Source organism: Geotrypetes seraphini, chromosome 6, assembly GCF_902459505.1.
Source record: "Geotrypetes seraphini chromosome 6, aGeoSer1.1, whole genome shotgun sequence".
NCBI classification, from domain to species: domain Eukaryota; kingdom Metazoa; phylum Chordata; class Amphibia; order Gymnophiona; family Dermophiidae; genus Geotrypetes; species Geotrypetes seraphini.
In genome coordinates, this window is record NC_047089.1 from 33,329,512 (window position 1) to 33,335,511 (window position 6,000).

Genomic DNA, 6,000 nt, shown 5'->3' on the forward strand with positions numbered 1-6,000 from the left:
TTTCTGTAAAAGACAGAGCTGTATATGTGGCTTCTTTTATGCAATAATATTTAACCCAAATTAACCCTGTATTTAAAAAATTAAATGGCCCTTTTACAAAGCTGTGGTAAGCATTAACACTGCTTACCGCAGGCTAAAAAGCACTACTCAAATATAAACTGAGATTTATGGGCCAAAAATATGGCCCAAAAAATGTGGGGTCTTGGTTTTTACATTCATGTCTACGCCCACCCATTTTGAGCCAATCAGGGCCTTAGGCCACTCCTACTGCATCCCAAGATGGATTGGGAAGGGGAAGGCCCATCATGCGCAGCACACGGCCCTGTAGGCAGGAGGGAGTGGGTTTCCCTTCTGCTGATTTTGCAGCGCTAGGTACAGGGGTGTTGGGTGATGTGGGGGGCACTGTTCCCTGAAGACGGTTGGTGTGCGGTGACGTGGGGGGTGTTGCCTGAAGTCGGGTGATGGGGCAGGAATGTTGGGGCGTGTGGGGGTGATGTGGGGGGGGGGTCGGGGAGGAGTAGCAGGGGGAATCCCCTTCAGCTGAGCTGGCAGGAATTCCCCAAAACCGGCTCAGCTGATGGGTATTTCTCGGCCATGATCAGCTGATGGCAAGTCCTCAATGTGTTGTCTTTCCCCCATCTCTGGGTGGTGGGAGAGGGGCCATGACCACTGGGGGAGTAAGGGGGGTCATGACTTAAACCCTCCAGTGGTCATCTTGTCAATTTGTTCACCTTTGGGACACTTAGACCTGTTTTACTTTGGTCTAAGTCCCTCTGCATGTAAGTTCCGTCTAGGACAGGGGTGGGCAACTCTGGTCCTTGAGGGCCGGAATCCGGTGGGGTTTTCAGGATTTCTGCATAGAATATGCATGAGCTTTATTTGCATGCACTGCTTTCAATGCCTATTCATTGGGGAAATCCTGAAAACCCGACAGGATTCCGGCCCTCGAGGACCGGAGTTGCCCACCCTTGGCCTAGGATGTCCTGAAAAAGCTTTGATGATTGCTTCAGGATGTCCAGGTGGAAAGTCCATCCATAACATGCCTCTTAACACACCCCTTTAAGCTCTGGATGCACAGCAACTTAGAAGTACTGCTGAACATCCAGAAAGTTTGTTTTGATTATTGGCACTTGACGTGGAAGTGCTGACTTAGGCAGGTTTTTGGACATTTTAAAGTTTTTAATATGCCCCCCCCCCATAGGCTACTTTTATGGCAGCTTAATAAAGTGTGGATTAAAAAAACAGATTCACAAATTCATTTTTTTATTTATTAGATTTTCATTCTTTATATCAAGCAGAACACTTGTACAGAAAAGAATAGTCAATTACATATCAGGAACTCAAATTTTTTTTAAAAGAAAATAAAAGACTAGATAATCTCAAGCCCTCCATTTTGGATCCAAGATTACAAAGAGTAGAGTTGTTTTAGGAACTTACTAGATTTACCTAGAAAAGAAAGGGGAAAATATAATAATAATAATAATAACTTTATTTTTCTATACCGCCATAGTCAAACTGACTTCTAGGCAGTTCACATAGAAAGAAGGCTGGACAATCAGTGAATTAACAAAATGCAAGAAGAAGGAAGTTACATCATGAATTGGAGAAACATGGTGAAAGAATACATGAGAGAAGAAAGATGTTACATAATACAATGGGGTTATAAGGTGAAGAAAAATTAAAAAGACCTGAGAGAGGTGATCTGATTAAGCAAGGAATTTGCCAAATATATCATCTAACGCCTGAAGAACAGAGGAAAAAAAACATCTAATTCTCCTTCAAGACGTTTCGTGGATAGAAACACACACTCTCTTTTTTTGAACGCATTGCGTGAGTTTTAGCGCCCAGCGTTAACTGCTCCAAAGCTCATAAAATTCCTATGAGCGTCGGAGCACTTACCAGCGCTAAAACCCACGCTATGCGTTCGTAAAAGAGGGGGACAGTGAGGTGAGATGGTTCAAACAAAACATATTTCAAAGACTGATATCTCACGAAACATAGAGATTCATAAATTCTGAGATAAGCAGGGCTCTGAACATATAGCAGCTTACTTTACACAGCTCTATTCACCTCAGCATTTTGCTTCCACAGATGATGTGGTGAGATGTTAGATTCTGCCCCGCTCGGATCCAGAGACCTGCCATCAAGCGGCACACATGTAGTCAAGTTTCAAGTTTATTAAGTGACTTGATTAATCGCTTAATCAAACATTCTAAGCGATGTACACTATAAAATTTACAATTATTAGAGAACAATACAATACATACAAATACTTAAATAGCGGTAAATTACTCTTAATTTTTAACATTACTAAACATAAGGTAAGGAGGGATGAAATACAATTCATAAAGTAAAGAAGAAACATTGAGGGAAAATACAAAAGGGAAAAGGTAACACAGGTATAACAAAAGTAAAATATAATACTCCAATAATAAAATTATGTTGAAAATGCATCTTTAAAAAGGAAGGTTTTTAATTCGGTTTTAAATTTCCCCAACTCTTTCTCCTCCCGTAAAAAAATAGGGAGGGCATTCCAAGTCTGTGGTGCTGTACATGAAAAAATAAATTGTCTCCTCGTATTAATAATTTTTAATGAAGGGATAGATAGCAGATTTTGTTCACTAGATCTTAGAATTCTCTTTGTAGAATATGGAATAAGTAACCTAAATAAAAATGCAGGGGTCTTATTGTTTAGAGTTTTAAAAATAATTATGCATAACTTATAAGTGATTCTATGAATAACAGGGAGCCAATGCGCCTTTTTGAGGAGAGGTGTTAGTCTGGCAAAGATTTATAGGGCTAGTGAATCATTAACACCTAACAAAGCAACAGGACCTGCAAAACTTTGCAAGCACTTAGAAAAGCAAATAGCACCTGTACTAGTCTCAGTTTTTAATGACATTTTGAAGCAATCTGTTCTGCCCGGCTCCTTTTACAGTGCTAGAATCATAGTTATATGTAAGGAAGAAAAGGAACAATCCTTATGTAGTAATTATAGGTCCATCTCTAGATAAATGTTGAGCTTCAGGGTGGAGAATATACTCCCAAAAATAATACACCAGGATCAAACTGACTTAACCTCCCATTGCCCCAGGTACCAAATAAGCCCTGTATAAGAACATAAGATTTGCCGCTGCTGGGTCAGACCAGTGGTCCATCGTGCCAAGCAGTCCGCTCACGCGGTGGCCCTTACCTCAAAGACCAGTGCCCTATTTGAGTCTAGCCTTACCTGCGTATGTTCTGTTCCAGCAGGAACTTATCCAACCTTTTCTTGAATCCCTGAAGGGTGCTTTCCCCTATAACAGCCTCAGGAAGTGCGTTCCAGATTTCTACCACTCTCTGGGTGAAGAAGAACTTCCTTACGTTTGTACGGAATCTATTCCCTTTTAACTTTAGCGAATGCCCTTTCATTCTCTTCACCATAGAGAGGGTGAACAATCTCTCTTTCTCTACTAAGTCAATTCCCTTCAATATCTTGAATGTTTTGATCATGTCCCCTCCCAGTCTCCTCTTTTCAAGGGAGAAGAGGCCCAGTTTCTCTAACCTCTCATTGTACGGCAACTCCTCCAGTCCCTTAACCATTTTTGTCGTTCTTCTCTGGACCCTTTTGAGTAGTACTATGTTATTTTTCATGTACGGCAGCCAGTGTTGGACGCAGTATTCCAGGTGAGGGCGTATCATGGCCTGGTATAACGGCATGATAACCTTTTCAGATCTGTTCGTGATCCCCTTCTTAATCATTCCTAGCATTCCGTTTGCCCTTTTTGCTGCTGCGCATTGCACGGACAGTTTCATTGACTTGTCTAAAAATACTCCCAAGTCTCTTTCCTGGGGGCTCTCTCCTGTATTCGTGCATATGATTTTGGTTACTGGCATGCATCACCTTGCACTTATCCACATTGAACCTCATTTGCCATTTTGCGGCCCATTCCATATATGTAACCACAGAAAGGTGGTATATGAAATCCTGTCCCCTTGTCCTTTCTCTTTATCAAATCAAGATTTGGGACAAATAATGCATGGCAGCTGGTTAAAACAGTGTACACAGTACAGAGGGGTACAGTACAGTATGCAGTCCTGTCCCTCGACACTGAAACAGCGTTCATTCGAACAGAGTGGCTATTCTTAATTTTAGCCCTTGCTAGATTTAAATTTTGCCCCCATTTTTACAGCTGGGGGCACCTGAGGGACTTTCAGTTAGTTGAACAATTCAAAAATTTGGGAGTCATAAGCCATAAAGGTTTGTTTAACCCAAAGTCTCTCAAATTGTGTGCCATGGCACAGTGGTCTACCCCGAGAGATTCCAGAATTTTACTTTATTTTTAAAAATTCCCTTCATAAGTATACACTAGAATAGATGACATGTACATCATGTATGCAAAAATCTGTCAATGTTATGGGTGTCTGTATGTGTAAGGATACAACTGCCCAGACAAGCATCATTCTTTGAAGTGATTGGTCCTTGAAAACTAACGGCAAGTAATTTTATTTTTATTTTTTTATGCAGTAGTTATCCTAACTTAGCAATCAAGGCATTGTTACCGTTTGGATCCTCTTATCTTTGTGAACTTGGATTTTCAGCTCTGACAGAAATAAAATTGAAAAGAAAACAAAAATAATGACTGCAGATAGTGGATGATGAAATGCATGTTTGCTTGTCAACTATCAAGCCACATTTTGAGTTAATTTGCACTCAAAAACAAGCACATCCATCGCATTGATTAGCAAATCTATTCTATCCGCTTTAGTTTCACTGTTGTTACAATTAAACATACATAGCTTAAAGAACGTTAAATAACTAACTCTCAAATTTATTTTTTTGTTTGTTTTGCAATTTTATAATTTCAATTGTAATGTGCCGCAAAAAACATTTGCTCCGTTTAGTGTGCCGGAGCTACAAAAGTTCGAGAGACACTGGTTTAGCTTTTATATTTTAAATTATAGCAAGGTGTTATGCAGTACTTAAGATAACAAGATCCTATCAAGACTTGGTAGTTACTTGGCTCGGCTCATGAGAATATCAGATACTCCCAATTACCCATGTGTCCTCACCCTTTTTAAGGAATTCTAGAGTATTTACATTTTATATCTGGCAAAGGGCAAAAAAAAGTCTAGAATCTCCTTTCAAACTCTGACCTGGCCCAAACTGGAAAGGAGAATGTGGTGTCCCAACTGTGTTGGCACAATGTTTATCAGTTCTGTATCTCTGAACAGAAGGGAAGGACCCCTCCCCCCCCCCCCCCCACATACACACCCCTGGATTAAGGGCTCCTTTTAAGAAGTTGCACTAGCATTTTTAGCGCACGCACAAGATTAGCGTGCGCTAGCCAAAAAACTACCGCCTGCTTAAAAGGAGGTGCTGACCTCTTTTTGTTCTTCTTTCCTGTTACAATCGCAGTTCATCCGTCCTTTCCATTTGTTTCAATATGTTCTGTAATGTTTTTGTCTCTTTTGTCTTAGTTGTCTCCCCAATGTTTTTCAAATTTTTATACTCCAGTTTTGTACCCCGCTTAGACCAGGGCTGCCCAATTCCAGTCCTCGAGATCTACAGGCAGGCCAGGTTTTCAGGATATCCTCAATGAATATGCATGAGAGAGATTTGCCTGCACTGCCCTCTTGGTATGTAAATCTCTCATACATGTTCATTGTAGATATCTTGAAAACCTGGCCTGCCTGTAGATTTCGAGGACCGGAATTGGGCAGCCCTGGCTTAGACAATTATTTTGAACGGTATATCAAATTTTAATAAAATTTGGAAACTGAAATAAAACTGAACTTTTTCCCGTCAATATGTTGGCATAAGGAGGGTATCAAAAATCTTGGTTTGCTATTCAACCCTACTATTGGTGGAACAATCCTATATAATAAAACCCTAGACACACATGCGCACTTACCTGCGTGCTTCCGTGATCTCTGATCTGTGATCAGTAGGTCCGTGGCAAGCAGGAGTGCGGATGCAGCGGCCAGACAACTCGGAGAAACACAGCACAGCCGCCGACT

The 6,000-nt window shown here is 40.8% G+C and overlaps 1 protein-coding gene across 5 annotated transcripts in view; it reads right to left on the reverse strand.

Moving 5' to 3' along the window:
• The window catches only part of ANGPTL5 (angiopoietin like 5), a 57,610-nt gene extending 51,610 nt beyond the window's left edge, over positions 1-6,000 (reverse strand). The window contains exons 1-2 of one of the 5 annotated variants that reach the window (XM_033950173.1): positions 5,895-6,000; positions 2,071-2,156 (exon numbers count right to left, since the gene is read on the reverse strand). The gene's annotated coding sequence lies outside the window, so the exon portion shown is untranslated. Of the gene's footprint in view, positions 1-2,051; positions 2,157-5,894 lie in introns of those variants that run through there. The other 4 variants (XM_033950169.1, XM_033950171.1, XM_033950170.1 and 1 more) reach the window with 4 other exon arrangements.